At 42.6% G+C, this 16,643-nt stretch overlaps 1 non-coding gene across 1 annotated transcript; it reads right to left on the reverse strand.

Annotated features, from left to right (window-relative positions):
• Positions 1-12,181: 12,181 nt before the first annotated feature.
• Positions 12,182-12,253, reverse strand: Trnam-cau. The gene has a single exon. It is a non-coding gene; the product is annotated as a tRNA-Met (tRNA).
• Positions 12,254-16,643: the final 4,390 nt, after the last annotated feature.

Consider the following 16,643-nt stretch of genomic DNA (forward strand, 5'->3'; position numbering starts at 1 on the left):
GAGAGACACATTTGCCGAATCAGTTTATACGACGGTACTAAACACGCTTAGGCAAGAGACATTTATAGAACAAAGCAGCATTTATTTCGTCCCGCCAATCAACTTGGGCCTGGACAAAGTGAATCCAGAATAGGCTGATTCATGCCGTGCGAATCCAGGCTGATTCGCACGGTGCGATTTTATTTGCGATTTTGCAGTTGCGACCTCGCTTGTGCGACAAGGAAAGCAGGGAGGAGGTTGCAGTGCTCAACGCCGCACCTGCGAAATCTCAAGCAAAATCACTTCACGTGGATCAGGCCGTAAAACGGCCTCTTCGAAAGGGTCTTCCGCTCGGTGGGGACCGTACAGATCTCTCCCGAAATCGAAGCAACCCTCGTATAATAGTAGCGCGCAAAGTTGCTTGGGAACAATTTTGGCAACAAAGTCTTGGTTTCAATTTACCAACCTCACTTTACGACATCCCGTCGTGACCAAATACAATACTTGCGTTTTGGAATATGTGACTTTCTTTAAACGTAAAATACTGCTGGAGTTGCGTGCCAATGCGGATAAGATGCTGGGAAAAATACTTCGGAGCCTCCCGGCATGCCAGAGTTTGTGCGCAGGTCAACACAGTACTACGATAGCACATAGAAAGAAGAAGTATACTATATACTGGACAGATCACCCTGTTCCATCGTCTCCCCAATGTCCTAGGCTTCCTAATTGATCCATGAGTCGGAAGGGTAATGCCGCACGTTGGAGGGGTGGCCGAGCAGTCAGAAAAGTATGGCGCGCCGCCCACCCTGCTCCTACTCCCTGCCAAGTCTGGCATTTACGGCCGCTGGAGGTCCCTGTTTCGATCAACGGGGGCTTTCACGAAGACAAGTGGGCGCAATGCAAGTGAGCGCTGACTTGATTTTCACGCAGTGCCGAGATGCACAACTTTGTCAACGGGGAAATCGAAACCGAAACCATGCCACTCCTCTCCGAGTTCAAATAGGTCACATTATGAAACGCGCGCAGTGTTCCGTGCGGGAATTCGCCATCTGTGGAAGCGGTCTATAGTTGTATAGTGATTCGGTTATTGATGCAGGGGGTGAGCACTATTAACTGAAGCAGTTTGGCAAATGTTGCACAGTCGGTAATAGGGTTAAGAATTCAGTTGGTGCTACCCATACAGCCCGAGCTTCCAGCCCGTGATAACACTTCGTCGCACCCTCGGCAGACCCCAGGTTGAAGGTAATGAGTGGCACGTAGTTTCTACAGAACTTTTGACTTGTCACCTACAATGTTTTGCTATACATATCTTGGCATGTACGCAGTTTTCATTCTTCCCGGATTAAAACTGTCGTAAAACACTTACTTTTTTTTTTTTTTTTTTGACGCGTAAGTATTTTGTAGCTATTTCGAATGGAATGGACAGTGCTACTGTGCGCTGTGTTACTTCGGAATAGTTACGAATTAAATACGCGTCACAAAAAAATTAAAAAGTTTAAATATTTTTTTGATTATTGTTTAGAGACACTTTACCGTATATTAAGCGACGATACTTCTGATTTGCTAAGGCATTTCCGGTTATCACTATCATCCATTCACTTGCCAAAACTGCTATGAGACATGTGTTGTTGTTGTTACTTTTTAATGCCACGCGCCATTTTGTCAATATGTGTGTTTTTACGCTGTGCTTTAATTGCTCTGTTCTGTTTTCACCCTGCGATATTTTTTCGCGTGTTGTTTTCACATGGTGCAGGTTGTAGAACTTACTTGAAGCCCTTAGCTATTAAATTCATGTGGCTTTATCTACTACCTCTAACTCAACGCGTCACCAGTTCGTTCCTATGGAGGGATTAAAAAAAAAGGCGTTTATCTTCCTGTTTATCGCTTTATATTATTTCATAGCAGGTCGTGTCGTTTTAATGGTCGCAGCGTATACCATCAATTAAATAAAAAATAAAGCCAGAGATGTTGCTCAATTGTAACAACATAAAATTCAAGATTTTATTTTTCTTAATGATATAGAAAGTTAGGCGGCCTTCGCGTGTGGTCCTAAAACGCCGATCGTAATCTCCCACTCCGGCCTATTATCAGCGCCACCTCGCGGCAGCGGCAGGCATCTGAATAAAGACCGCCATAACTCAATGATCTCTGAGTTCTCCCGAGGGCACTAACACCCCGGACCCCAGCTATCCATCAGCTAAGATGGTCTTCGCTCACACCTTTTTCTCTCCCCCGGAATATGCTTGTTGTTCTTCATTTATTTCATTATATAGCATCATTAAGCTTTGATTTTACCACAAGCTGGCGTCCCCTTTGGCGTCGTTGACACTTGTGGCACTTTTTAACCTCGGGCGAAGTCGACAATTGCGAAATCGTCTTGGGTAAAGAAATTGTGTACACTTTTTTTTTCAATCATCAGGACTACGGGATTAATGTGAAGGGGTCCGCAGTGTCGAGATTATGTTCTTAATATTTGCTCAGGGCGGGTTGTGTCACATGCCTCTTAAAACAGTGTCTGTGGTGCACTACATAAGGACGTCATTTTCTATTACACGGAATCCTGCCAAGTTTTTGGACAAAGTCTGGGCGACGTGCAGCATAAGGCGTTGCTGTACCACACATGAAGGTATGATGCCTCTTGGGAGTTTATTGCATCCCAGATTACATGCCTTAAAAGTTATCGTCTATATGACGGTATTCGCTCGCTACCGTGGTTTTAAACAGAAGCTTGAACGATTTTGACATATAGAAAATTCTTCAATTGAGAAATTTATTAAAAATATATATGTCTCACATATTGAAAAATATCTGCTGGAATAAGGGAGCAGAACTTTACACGGGTAAAATTTATATAAAAAAATAGAGATCAAGTGGAGAGGTCTCAATTGAATTAAGAATAAAGAAAAGAAAAAAAAGACGAACTTTAATGTCAGAAACTATATGCCCATAGTGTCGTCATTAAATTGCCAATGTTCGTTTAAAGCGGACATCAGTTTCTCTTTATATGACACGGCATCCTTCTTCGATTGAACACCTCTTGTCATATAACGAAGTCGCCTCGTTTACAAAACCACACATGGTACCCTGTCTTCTGCAATAACCGAACTAAATTACTGTAAAATGTAGTCTCCACCGAGGCGTGATAACGTAGGTATTTCGGAACGAAGTTTGACCTCTAATGCTGGGCCGCTTCTCCAAAATTCAAATGCAAAAAAAAACACAAAAAAACACGAAAATTGCAAGGGTGATTTCAAGGGCTTGTCAACCTTGTCTATTGCGGTACGCCGAGAGTTATTATCTCATACCCCAATCATCAATTATCCCACCGCCAAACTAACCACCCTTTAACCACCCTTTCCGTCTTGCGCTGTTCTGTGCGATAATTTTGTCTCGACGGCGAAGAAACTAAAGAAAACCTGTGCGGCCATTGCGTCTCCCTTGGAGACAGCTACTGCATTTTACACTTCGAAGATGCTAGATTCAACGTAATATTATTGAAGTAAGGTTATGATAATGTTATGTAATAGTGAATGGAATAGCTTGCCCGATCAGACTGTGGCCAACTTAAATTCTGGAGCGTTTAAAGAACTGTGCGAGCGCCTTTGTTGTAAAGAACTTGTGAATGACCTCAGAGCGTTTCTTCCTTCATTGGCACTTATTTCTTAATCAAGTTGAAAATTAATATTTTATTTATCGCGTATTAGGCTGAATGTCTATTTTTTCTTGATAAGGTTTTATATTGTGGCGAAATCCTTTATGTGATGCATCTCTAAACAACGCGTTAGGGTAAAATAAATTAAATCGAAAGTAGTAACAGGAAAAGTTTAGTCGAATAATAACTCAAAATGTGTTGCTCTAACGTTTATCTCACGTAGATTGGGTCTACCTGGAAATAAAGTCTGATACTCCTGCTGTAGAGGGATACTTTAAAGCAGTTTGACTGGTAACACGTCGAGTTTGAAGCGATGTTGATAATAATATACCCGCAAAATATAACCCTTTCCTCTGCATTGTAAACCAATCATTGATTAGAATTGAAATCATAATGTTGACGCGTGCAGCCTGAGTATAGAATAGGAAGTAACGACACCCCCCAGAAAACATGAAAAGAGTTTGGGGCGCCATTCAGATAGCCGCGAAATGATCGAGACTTAAGAGGGGGCGCACCTCAGAGCCCCATAGAGAATACATGAGGTTTTTCACCAAATTAAAAAAAATTCTCACATAATAACGGCTGCGCGGATCTTCTTGAAAATTTCGGCTTTAAAGACATTGAGTCATTATCGAGACACTAAGCGCAACAAAAATGTTTCATCATAAATTTAATTATATTCTTTAAAAAATCATGAAAATGGTCAAAATCGGCTAATTCGGCACTCTTGCGTTCGGAGCGAATTTACAAAATTATCTAAATTCAAACATAAGAAGTATTGCGCTTAATGTCTTCTAAATTTATTACGGAATCGAATAATATTCAAATTATTCATGTAAGTCGATTTGTTCCGTAACTACAGCAAATATAAAGAACCAAGGTGTCGGTGCTTGTTTTCGTCGTTTTTAAGGTACCTCTCTCTCCCGTGCGGTGGCGCTCGCTGTCCACGAAATGCGAAATCGTCCGTTCGGAGATCGGCCGGATCGGCACTGTGCGAGGTGTTCTTCCGCGGCCGTATTCCGCGCCCGTATCCTGTTTCATTCTGCACGCCGAGGCGTCAGTGTGCGTGTCTTGCTTTCCTGGTTCTCGCTGGGTAGGTCTCCGTGTTTTCGTAAGTGGCAAGTTCACCTTGGAGCTATGGGTCGAAGACAACCGTCCTGTGGCAAGCGGACCGCGAGGGGTTCCACAACCTCGCGGTCCGTCAACGCGTTAACTGTGCTTGTTTCTACTTTTTTTTTTTTCTTTTAAAAACGGGCTTTTTTTTTGACGGAAAGTTTTATTTTATCGTTATCCTTCACACAAACGTCCTTCGGCCTTGGGGTCATGGAAATTGGGGATGAAGCGTGCACAGAGTAGATCGTTGTTTTTCCTCCTTTTTATTTTTCACGGACGTCCTGTGACCTCCGTACGGTTCGTGGTCACCGCAATCTAACGCGGGGAAAAATGGGTCGCCTGCTCTGTAGTCAGGGTATTCCTAGGGGAGGGTGATAACTCGCTGTTCTTCTGGAAATTCACATATCACCCAAAAAGGTGACATGGGTAATGATTACGGTATGTTTTTTCCGGTGTTTATTTTTGAGCGAAAATCGGTGCATGTTTTTCGGTGCTTCTTTTTTAATCACCAGTGTATTCTGGGTTGAACGTGTTGTGATGACGCTAAAAAGCGTTGATAACCAAAGAAAAATGCGATTGGACAAGAACATTTCAAATTTCCAATTCTATTCACATATCCATTACGCTCTTCTCGTGGGAGCATCTATCCTGACGGAAAAGGCCTAAGTCATTGAGCTGTGAACGCATACTCAGCGTACAATCTTTCGGCCTAGAGAGGTATTGTGCACGCTCGAACGCGCTTCACAGCCCAGTAGACGAAGTTGGTGACACCCAGAAGGCGAGTTTTTGAATGGTCTGTAGTTGGCAAAAGAAACAAATAACAATCAACGCATATCAGCTCTTCAAGCGAAGAGGCACGTTTCAAAGGTCAATGGTTCCGGACGGCACTAATGTTGTTGGCGTTGTCGCAAGATGACGTCAGTTCATACGAACTGACGTCATCTTACGTGATCACGTGACACAAACACGTCATCTTATATGATCTCGTTACACGAAATGACGTCATCTTACGTGATCACGCTGCACGAAATGACGCCATCTTACGTGACCACGTAACACGTCATCTTGTAAGTCAACCTCTCCCCACAGCAGCGCGCTTTCCGGGCCCGTGCAGTGCTGTAGTCGAAAGCAAGCTCCCATGGCAAGCGAAAGCTTCTGAAGTCTCACATTGAGAATACTCGCAAGCGACCGTCTGTGGAAGCTTCGCACGTTGAGGTTTTTGTTGAGATCGAGCCATCGTGTTCCATTAACTATAGTTGAAATTATCGTTCAATAAAGCCCTAAAAAATATGAATGTAGTTGGTGTAGACATCAAGATCTAATCAAAAATGCGGTTTGACGTCGTTTAATTAACGTGTATATACAAGTGTAGAAAAAATGAGTTATTTGTGCATAGATGTTTAAAAAAGTGTTTATTATTCGACATAGGACTTTGGGAGAAGGATGTGTTCAGATTTTTCTTCATGAGCGCAAATATACCTGACGCAATAAATATTGACGATTTCATCGTCCCAGTGGTGAGCAGGTGATTTCTTGCTCGAAACAATGATGCCATTTCATAAACCAAGTTCTGTGACATATATGCTTTTCCAATGTCTGGTCAGTATTTTGTAAACCTTTCAGTCCAAACGAGTATAGTTCTGTTTGTTTTTGTTAGCTTAGGAGGGGGGTCAGAGAGCCTATCTTTTTGTCTTCCTCTAGGACAGACGTACAGAGTTATACCGCAACACGCATCTGTGAAGCACACAGAGCTATCGCTCTCCTGTTGGCGGTACAGTAGCAGACGACACAACGCAGCTCTGTAGTCTATCGAGGGCACGGCTAGCCGCGGCCCGTAGCACGACCGTTCAGACTAGGGAAATGGTTTTGAAGAACCGAGAAATGGTATCTTGTGTACAATAATCACATGTCGTTAGTATACTAGTATTCTACTTGCTAAGCCAAATAAATATTTGCAGCTTGTGAGAATATGTTTGCGTGACGATTTACCGTTCACACTCCTGACGGATGTTAGCGAATCCTTCATGTTCGTGGCTCGCAGTTATCGGTACCCCCTCGGAGCGACTTCACCATATATATTTTTTTCTTGCTTGCAGGACATCATAAAAATCACAAACACGCGAAAAAAAAAAATCTTATGAGTACGCGTGATTTTGAGCTTCGCAGCTCTAAAGATGCCCGGTAAATGTCGTCTAGCTTGGGAAGAAACTAATCCTTTTTGTTGGAGTTTGATTATCGTATGCTGGCAGCTCGTTTCCGGTCTGTTTTGTCTATACTCCGTTTCACCGTAATTTGGCAACCCTCAGTCAGAGCTGCTGTGAGGGAATCACAGTCGCGGAGCAAAGCACGTGACAGCTACTTTTAGCAACAGTACTATGGCGCCTGCAGCGCGTCTCCGACTGGTGTGTTTAGCGTCTTATGCTGGCCATACATCAAAAGTGGTCCCGAAGTGCAACAAATGACGTCACAGAAGACGAAGTGTCACGCTGTTGCATCTCGCGATCCTGGCAATTCATCGTAGAAATGCTGGCGAAAACCACGAGGGAACACGAGTGTCGCTGTCGTCATGGCGTCCCAACGAAAAGCAATTATACAATTTCGACGTTTTTGTAATTCGGTAATTTAAATTACTGTATACAATTTTTAAGAAAATAAAGACATCATAACCAAATAGGAACTTCCGTGCTAAAACATGCAGTGCGAAGTGAAGACAACTACTATCTTTTTTTTTTCTTGATGTCCACAAAAAAAAAAAGGCTATGCAGCATCGATCCTACCGTTTTTTTTTTTTTTCGCACATTATGTGATGTCTTTTAACACGAAAGTACCGACGTAAAAGCGCTGTAGAGATGATATAAAAACAAAAATTTAAGTGAATCGAGCTTTGTAGTGGAACAGAAAAAAAAATAATTAACGACTTTTTACGGTAAACACTTCACCTCTAAGTGAACTTCAAAAAAGTGACGGTTACGCGCTTTCATGCCCATTTCAACAAAGTTGGGAGAACGATGTATTGCATCTTGTGAATAGACATGTGGAGCAGCATGTTTATGTTAGAGGCCTTGTGTGTAATCGCTGCGCAGTACCTGCCAAAAGAAGATATTATTTGGGCACAGTCTCAACCGTTTCCGTCTGTGTGTGCTACGAATACAGCAACTCTTTTCGTAGAAGTGATAAGAAAATGGCGTGCCCTTGATGATGCGATTGTGATTATGAAATCAAATTTTTAATCAGCCAATAATTGCGACCTGTCCGGTCGCCTGGAACCCCGACAACAACTATCGTTCTCTGGAAAGTTCATTTTAATATTTACACGTTTTGTGGAGTTCATCGAGCGAATAAGAATGTTCCAACAATGAGCTAAACCTACACGAGTTCCCGAATCCAACACGGCGCTTTTGAATTTTAGCGCCGTAGATAGTTCTGCGAACAGTGCATACTTCTGTGCAAATATTCGTCTAACAGTTTTGCAACGTTGGAAAGCATCGGAATGATTCAGAATCACTGCGGAGTTGATACTCGGGAAGATAAGACGGGCACTTGGGAGAAACGGACCGTGGCATTTGGAACAGGGGCACAACCTGGGGACAAACGTGCTACAATCGCATACCCTTCCAAGATCATCGCTTGGGCGACCGCGCGCGCGCCCAGGAAACCTTTCTTTTCTTCTTTTTAGGGGTGGTTGGGGGGGGGGGGGGGGGGGGGGGGGGAGGAGAAGGGGATTGGAGTGGTGTAGGCGCTGATTGTCTTCCTCCTTTGTGGCTTTTGACAGACGCACAACGAGACTGGCAGTACAAGCGCATGATTCATTTCTTTCGATGGAGGCGTTCTGTCTGTGTATGCAAACACGATTTTTTCCCCTTTTAGTAGCTAGTTGTTCTTGCCTTGACTCAGGTCCCAGTGGGTGCGTTGTCGTTGTATGCCCACTATTTTTTTTTTTTTTTTGTTTATGGTAGTTTTTGCGCTGATGGGGTATCAAGGTAGACAAAAAAAAAAAAAATAGCGCCTCGACAAAAAAAAAAATTGTTGCGATCAGGAACGTTTTCAAAGCGATTTTAGGAGCCTGCAGTGTTACCACAGGTGCAGGATTGAGAGCGTAACCCACGCACTTGAAGAGAAGGGGAAGCTCTCGTCTTATTGGAACTCTCTTTTATGGGTTTCCACGTCGCGATTGTCCTTCAAAATCAACTGTCATTTATTTCTCGCTAGTGGCTTCCAAGTACTGGAAGCCACGACTCGAGCCACAATAGTTTTGCGAAATCAAGGTTTCGCTGAAATGGATAACTCTCACGTACAGTTCGACGCGCAATACCTTTGCCGTATTGACTCGCGAGAGATGCCCCTAACACGGCTGAGTATGGCGGTGCTCCAGACCTAACATCTAAATTTTGTTGCCTTACCTGTTACTATTTCGCGCCCATTTTGAGCCATATGAAAATGAAAGCGCATGATGAAATAAAAACGACACTCGTTTTCCGCTCGATGGAAATTTCACGCCAGTTCGCTGTCTTTGCTGGTACCTTGAGCGTTTCCCAGCGATGCGAAGAGTTAAAAAAAAAAAAAAACACGTACGATGGCATCCTTTGCACACTCATTACTTCTATAACACTGAGCCACCTTGTATCCTTTTGTTTTTCTTTCATGGTACTAATTTCTTTCTGCGCATTACGGCTGTTCCGACGCTAAGTCTGTCTGCCCTTCGAATTTGAACTTAGGCCCAGATCAGGGACGAACCAGTTTAAATCAGGAAAATATAATTAACACTGTAGCAAAGTAAATCTATCATATCGATCGGAAATACGATTTGGCACATTCCATCTGAACACATATTGTGCACAGCGAATGCAATAGCGAGTCAGCGTGCAAAACGCCGCCACACTGAGCTACCATAACATCTCAGCGATTTTTGCATAGCACCGAGCACGGAAAAGAGAAAACAGTTATTCATTCATATAAACGAAGCAAATTTATTTAAAGCCCGGACACTCCGTACGTCCAATCAAGCTAAGGTTATCAATAGACTCGACCATGGCATTTGTCGAAACAGATAAAAGACGTTGGCAAAAATGATTAGACTGAATAAGTGAATCTAACGCACGTATTTTACCAACCGACGGTCGCGCGCCTTCAATACCCTTTCCAATTGTCATTGCGCACCTTGGACACACTTTGGGGAGCAATGCATATTTACATCGCCGCCCGAGGTCTCCATTGAACGTGTAGTGCTGACCCAAATAAAATGCTAACCTGACTCTCAATCGCTCACCGCAAAGGACGATTTCGAACAGGCGGTACTGTAGGTCACTTGAGATAAAAAGAAAAGAAAAACAAGCTATAGAAACGAGCGTCGTAAAAAAGGGGACCGGCATTTTTATTCTTACATCCGAACAGAAACGAGCGCCACCCGCTGCATCACACAGCGCAGAGGCCGGACTCGGTCACCGCGCGTACATACAGTGTTGCCAGATGGTCCCACAAGAAACCGCCAAACGACTGGGAGGTATAGCCCAAATATAGCCAGAGCCGTAAAAAAAAAATATAGCCCAAATAGCCAAAGCTAAAAACAATGTTTTTTAAGCTTATATATTAATTATTTTTCACACTCATAGATACACGTTACAATCTTTGTTTCAACCCTCAGATGCACCACCTTTTGTATACATTATGTTACTTGTGAATTTCTCAAAAAAAGCTTCGGAATGATGAAAATTCGTACAAAACTGTCACTTGCTTCGTAAATTTTTAGAAGTACAAAACACACAAAGACAACTTTATTGTGAAGCCCAGGGGATATGATCCTACAGTAAAAGAACGAAATACAGAAGGAGAGCAGTCAGAACATTAGATGTTTCAAACCAGAACCCCCATATATCAGGTCCTTACCAATATCCCGCCCGTCTCTTTCTCTTTGTGAAGAATATTAGTGTCACCCCTTCATGTTCACGCTATTTCTGATTGTGTTCTCCTTTCTTGGAGTGGGCAGCGACTGGAAGGTAGTCAATTGTTTAGCGGTGAAACTGCCGACCTTTCATTTTTACAAACCTGGCTGTCTAAGGATTCTCGCGATGGGCACCAAAGCAGCATATGAAGAGTTCAGTCTACGTCCAGGCGAAGCCATATGCGTCCGAGTTGAAGGCGCGCTACCGGGCTCGTCGTAATAGTGCAATCTGTTTGGTTTGCTCCACTGCGCTGTAAGGAGACCGCTCGAACTCTGCAAGCATTGCTTTACTGCGCATTGTAAAAGCACCGAAGTTTGTAGAAGTTTAGAGTCTTTCTCCTTCCTCTTTCTCCTCTCGACTAGCCAAAAGAGAAACATTTTTTTTTTCGAAATCGATTAAAAGTTTGAAAATTGGCAAGCCGAACCTTAAAGTTCGGCGTCGAACCTGAGGTTCGACAAAAGTTCGCCGCATTCTTAGAAATAGCCCAAAATAGCCACATAGCCAACCCCGAAATTTTTACGCCAACTAGAAAAAAATGTAGCCCAATCTGGCAACACTGCGTACATACCAAGCGCGCGCGAGGGGAGGAGAAACTTCCTCCGCCGGGAGAACACGGCACATTTCGGGATCTATTTCACGCAGCGGATAACGCGGGCGTTTTCACACCTCGATACTGGCGCCATCTAGAAGTTGCGCGTTCAACCACGTTTCGAGCCGCGCGCCATCTGGTGGCTGAAACGGACGAATAAATAGAGGTACCGCGCCCTCTTAATACCAAAGTTAAACATGCTACACAAATATCTTATAAATATTACGAGAAGTCTGCACAGAAATATGACATCTTTAATTTAATCATGGTGAAGCACGTATTTTAGGAATGCAGTGTGCAACCATGGGGTCTATATCTATGCTCTCATTCGTTGCAACGTTTGTATGACTTAAAATTGATAAGGTAATAGGCTACGAGAAAGGAATCCGATACGTTTCGGCACATTTGCTAAGCCAAACCCCGCTTCATATTGGTCCCTCATTGCACTGCGCCAGCTTCTCCGTGCAACTCTGTCAAAGCTGTCAGAGCTGTTAATTGCGCATCCATTCATTTCACAACGGCGTACACGCATTAATCAATACAAGATGTTTGACCTCCGTTTGTTTTTGTTTTCATTAAAGAGATGTTTAAAATAAGGTCTGAGTAGCGACTCTCATTTCTCCCCTTTTCTAGCTCAGAAACTGTAAGCTATTGAAAAGTAATGCAACATGGAGGATGGCGATGGCAAAACGGTTGTCCCTACTCTACCACGCGTAGAAATCTCGTACGGGCTGGATCTTTCAGAGCATCAAACCTGTCTTTTGAGAGTAGTCAGCACGAAGCGGGCATGCGGAAAATCTCAGAGGTCATGGAAGTTTTAAGCAGGCAACGGGTGATAAATAAAGAGAGCAACAAACTAAGTAAAATATTAAGAAAACTACAAAAAATATTTATAAGAAAAAAACATCGTAGCAGAGCGTGATTTCGATCCACGGACCTCTGGGTTATGGGCCCAGCACGCTTCCACTGCGCCACTCTGCTCCGTCAGAAGGCTCTTCGTTATGTTTATTATATTATCGTAGAACTTGCGTTATTTCATCAGCTTCATATACCCGATTCGATGGGTTTTGCGCTATTTTTATGAATACTTTCTTGCGTATTTATTATTTAAATATTTGTTCAATACATTTCTAGGAACTGAACAAATGCGATATTAATCGGACTATCAATCGCCGAAATATGATCTTTCACTCGTTTCGCAAACTTTACAGGTTATGCACTTTTGGCGCGCTGTCAACAATGTGCCAATTATCTCTGTCGGCAAATCTCGCGTGTCGTTAGATAAAATGTGTGCCTAGTAACCAAAAAGCTATAAACAATTATAAAATGGGTGCATATTTGTCAGAATGCTTTTGTGAAAGATTATTCGATCATTATCATAAGCTAGGAACAACCTGCACTAAATGCAAATAAGAAGGCCTTGACTTTACAGGGGCCTTTGGAAAAAATAAAACAATTCACATATTAACGTTGGTATTCCTTCACTTATTTTCTGTTAAGCAATGGTTTATCTCACCTTGTTTCAAACAAAGCAAATCACTTAGTCAAACTAAACCAACAGGAAAACAATCGTAATGCAAAACTCAAAGCAACATAAAGTGAATCGTAACTCCAATTATCTTAGCATAGTATAAGGCAGGCAATGAGCTAATATACTTCCTGATTGCATTATTATTCTATAAAATATTTTTTTATCATTCAAATAAACACCAAGTACTGTATCCTTCTTTAAAGGAATGCTGAACCAAACATTTAGGTGCGTATACTAAGTGGTGCGTATAATAAGTAGTAAGACAGGCTTTTCATATCCACAGTGCGGTCTAGTGTAAAAGGTTGGCGATTGACTGGTCTAACAAAGACGTAGCTCTGGCTCGTGGAGATGAAAAAAACCTTTTTATTCTCCTTTTGCCCGGCGCCCACACATGTCACTGTCATCCTAAGCGTGAATGGAGGACTATGACGTCAATTTCGTTGCGTGTGCTTGCGCAAACCGGTGGCTGCTGGCTCGCGGAAAGATCGTGCGCCCTTCACTATGGATACTACAATGTTTGTTCAGTACCTCTTTAACAAAATACACGCAGTCTAGAGGCAAAGAAAATATTTCCTTCGGCTCTCACATGTACCGATCAGTGCCTTCTATATATTTTCGGTGCCTGGCAAAAGGTCCTCTCGAGGGCGTCGCCTCCACCCACGCGGCGGCCGCGTGAAGGACCCAGGTTAAAGGGGTACGTCATCATCATCACGCGTACGATTTTGGATTTGGATTCAACGGCTTTCCCCTTTGAATCGCGTAATCAACAGTAGATTCTGGATTTTGGCAGTTGCCTCCCCGGCGACTTCCTACACTCTCTAAAAAAAAAAGGTGTATTCTTGCACCCCTTGTCCCATATAAGACACCCCAAAACTTCAGTTCGACGTACAGCGCACTGACATCTATCTGGCGGTACTAACTTCCACTAGAGGCTTGATAGCCGTGAGGTACAACTTATTAAAATAGCTAACGTACGCGTTCCTGACTACAGAAAATTTAATCGAGGTTTTTTTGGCCCTACTGATAAAACCTCAGTGTTTTCTTTCTTTTCCGAGCTTTTCCGAGCACACAGCAGACTCCATGGAGAGTCAACGACGGAAAAGGAAGAAGGAGAAGAGGGCCGCGATGAACGGATGCCCAGAAAGGAAAAAAAAAGGAGCAAGAAGATAAATAGGAGGCGACGAACAATAATGACGAAACAAGCAAACCGTACGAAGCAAAGGTGACGACACAACCTAAGTCGGCCCCATCTAAGGCGCTTTGGTGGGGGGGGGGGGGGTTGCTGCGGGTGCTTCCGGGGGTGTCCCCTTGGACTCGTTCCGGGACAGGCTGATGACGGCATAGATGCAATGCATAAAGGCTGTCACCCCACCTGCAGCCCTAATGACCAAGGGGCAGATCAACACTTTGGCACTGGGTGTTCAAAACTTAATTAACATTACCATCGATCTAGTTGAACGTAATGCGCACTTGAATTGGAGCCTGAACGAGCGGGCCCTCCAGCCGCCTCGCAGCTATGCTGATATGACAGACCACACACATAAAGACAAACTAACACATTAACAAAACTAACAACGCTAACACCACCTGAAGACAAGAGGTGCCAGCCAGAAAAGGCAGCACTTCTGGTCTTCCCAAAAATACCGCAGAAGGGGAAAGAGTTTTTGCAAGTAATCTCCACCCTAAAATCGGCGGTCCTCCCTGAAGAGTTGGCCCTTGTCGCTTCCAAGTTTTGGACCATTAAGGGAAAAGCGCTGATTTTGAGTACTTCTAAGGAAGGAATCTCCAAAGTTGAAAAAGCAATTAATGAGAGACCACAGTAGCAAGACGAAATAGAAATAAAAAAAAATTTTAGACGAAACCCTCAAGTTAGGGGATCGTAATAACCGATCCTGAACAACTAAAGGAAAAACTGATAAATCAAAACAAATGGACAGGAACCACTGAGGAGATACAGGTTGTGCGGACGTTTGCGAAACGCAATGGATTGGCCGCAGTCATCTTCGAGCTCATCCCGAGGATGTTCAGGGAGCTACAGCTGGAAGGGAGGGTCTTCCTTGATTGAACCTCGTATCCTTTTAAGGAAAACCTCTATATCACCTTTTGCAAAAAAGGTGCTGCCGGTTTCGCCACCTGCTGGCACGCTGCACTGCTCCTCGTTGCCACAATTGTAGCAGAGACCAACTGAAGAAAAACTGTCAAGAAAAATAAAAAGATGCATAAGGTGTACGTTTAATGCCACTTTCGCAAAAAAAAAAAAAAGAAAAACCGACACATTCGGCACTCAGGCAACAATGCCCAAGCTACCTCGCCCGAGTGGAGAGGTTGCGAACAAAAATCACATCCCAATTAAAAGAAGGAAGAGACACTCTACAAACATGAATGCAACATTCAAAATTTTGTAAATTAACTCCTTATCGTTCATTTTCAGCTACAAAACATCTAAAAATTTCCATAGACAAAATGAAACGTAATATAATTGCAATGCAAGACCTCATTCTTTTAAAAATAAAATAATTGGATCTTCTTTAACAGTCCTCATTATACCATACACTGAGCAACCACGCGCAGCTATAGTTGTACGGGACGAGGAAGTGGATCTTCCTGAATGAGTAACCCGAAATATAATTTCACTCACAATAAAAAAAAAAAAAAATCATGACTACATATAAGTCTCCAGGAGAAGATATCGCATACATTTTGCATACACTAAAAGATCTTTACAACACATGAAAATCCACAAACAGCCATTCTGCGGGATTTCACCGCTAAACACCAGGCAGGGGGGGGGAGGGGATATCCTCGCCTAATTCACGAAAAATCACTCACTTTTCATATTAAACAGCAGTGATCAAGGTCCATCTTATACCTCACCAACTGGCAATAGTTATAGTGATCTATCCTTAACTATTGGTTTACTTTTCACAGATATATCTGACTGGGAGATTTTAAACATTCATAATGAAAGTGGCCACAAATATATACTCACAACATGTTTCGCATAATCCATGATGTCAGCAAAACGACTGGCAAAAAAAAGGCGATGGAATTACTAGAACACATCAAAAACTACAGATGGATGTAAGAACTTAAAGATCAGAGTAGTACAACTAAATAAATACTAATATATGTCTTATATCAATTATATGTAAAGACTCACACCTAAATAAATAAACTCTCCATAATAGTGAAACAACACTCCAAAACAATAATACGGTGGAATGCTGATTTAGAAATAAAACGGAAAAAATAGGGGCTCTACGTAAAATATATCAAAGGTGTGCAAATAATACATGACATATGCAAGAGACAAGATAAAAAAAACAAAACTGCATTGCATTGTTATAAAAAGCACATAAAAGAAGCAAAAACAACGTCTTGGCATACTTTCTACACAGAGGATTTAGTATACCATACAGAATAGCAACGAAAAAATAAAACATCCTGTATTAATTCCTCCTATCACTTTGCAGTTCATTAACGACAACAGCACCCCACTTTCAGACGAAGATAGCGCTCTTTACCTTAACAATTTCTTCACATCAATCTTTACTAAAGAAGACAATTGCTAAACGTTCCCGACTCAAGCCTATTAACTCACCCTCAGATGAATCCTGCCATAATTGACCACGCAGGTGTATTGAAAGCAATAAAAAACCTAAAGGTCTCCTCAAGCTCTGGAGACGACCAAATTAATTCGAAGGTATTAATAAACACTAAACACATTTCCTCTGTTGTCCTCTGTGACATATTATCACAATCGCTCATGCTTTCCATAGTTTCACGTGACAGGAAAATAGATAACGTAATACCTGTTCACAAAACTGGTGGTCGCTAACT

This window comes from Ixodes scapularis, unplaced genomic scaffold (genome assembly GCF_016920785.2).
Source record: "Ixodes scapularis isolate PalLabHiFi unplaced genomic scaffold, ASM1692078v2 PGA_scaffold12__126_contigs__length_90152505, whole genome shotgun sequence".
NCBI classification, from domain to species: domain Eukaryota; kingdom Metazoa; phylum Arthropoda; class Arachnida; order Ixodida; family Ixodidae; genus Ixodes; species Ixodes scapularis.